Raw genomic sequence first — 1,354 nt, forward strand, 5'->3', positions numbered from 1 at the left:
GCGCGCAGGCAAAGAAACACGCAAAGTAAACATGTAAAATCCCCACCCACACGTACGAGACCAGACGCCACAGAGGCCCCAGCCCCCATACAAGCAAATAGAGGCACAGCACATACACACTGCTATGGGAGGGCACCGAAGGGGAGAGCGAGCGAGAGGTCACAGCCGGAGCCACAGCGAGGCCAGGACCGCCAACGCTTCTAATTGGTCATAAAGTTCGTTAAGGGATACATAAATTTCAAGGCGGGCGCCCCGACTGCCAGATATGTACGAAGTCGGGCCAACGCTCGCCTACAGTGCGGAAGGGATGCGCACCCCGACACATAGCGGAGGGGAGGCCACCGCGATTCAACGGGACACATGCGGACACACAGGTCGGATCTTCTTCCTCGTCGGCGTATGGGCACGCTCATGTCCCCATGCCGAAGACGAGGGGGAGGGTACAACCATGGCCAAGTCACTCAACATATCTGTCAGTCATACATCATTTCTTCTCTCGAGTAACAATTCCATCAGTAACTGGAACGTTTCAGACATACACCTGTTTCATATGAATATTATTATCACAGTAAAGCTTCAATCTAAAGAATGGTCTTCACTTGCGTAACCATCACAGTACATCATCTTCTTGATTCAAAATGATTATCTATCTTCGATTTATAGGATACGTATATCCAGTTCCCCTCTGCCTTTGCCACAATTGTAAACAAAAACATTCAGGTATGCTTTATGCCTAGTGCCTATTCATACGTCACATCTATAGTCATAATTTGTCACATGTTTGCTACATTTCAACATGCCTCTCAACGACAGTCACAACCACCCCGGTCTTGCTACATTTGTGTCACAATTTCCTTTTAACTGAACCGAAAGAGTTCAACAAATCTTCCACATCCTGTCACGCTCCTACCGCAGGTCTCTTTACCCAGCACCAAAGCCATAAAGATGTCTGGACTCGTACCATAGTTCCACCACATCTTGCTTAAGCTCCAAACCGCTTTGTGCTTCGGAACAGGCCGTGACACCGCTTCATTCCCCGACCAGTGCCAGTCTCTCCGAATCTCTCTCTTAAAACCTTTGCAGGCAAGACGGACCATAGAGGAATGTCGATGCGCGAACAGACGCTGGTCTCTCCACACATCCCCAGACAGTCGGGTCGTCTCCATGAGTTCAAGATATGCCAAAAATCCTACTGAAATCCCGCCAGAATGCGGTTAATGGATGCGAGTCTACGGTAGCTCCGAGACGGGACCGTGAGGCCTCGAATCGCTAATCGTTCCCTCGGATTGTCTACCTTCACTGTCTCCAAATGAAGAGCGGCGGGAGGCGAAGAGGTAGAATGATGGGTGTGGCG

General features: G+C 50.0%; 1 protein-coding gene across 1 annotated transcript in view; it reads right to left on the bottom strand.

Annotated features, from left to right (window-relative positions):
* The window catches only part of LOC119591767 (cadherin-related tumor suppressor-like), a gene marked incomplete at its 3' end in the record, with an annotated part of 104,813 nt that overhangs the window by 89,471 nt on the left and 13,988 nt on the right, over nucleotides 1–1,354 (bottom strand).

This window comes from Penaeus monodon, chromosome 29 (assembly GCF_015228065.2).
Source record: "Penaeus monodon isolate SGIC_2016 chromosome 29, NSTDA_Pmon_1, whole genome shotgun sequence".
NCBI classification, from domain to species: Eukaryota; Metazoa; Arthropoda; class Malacostraca; order Decapoda; family Penaeidae; genus Penaeus; species Penaeus monodon.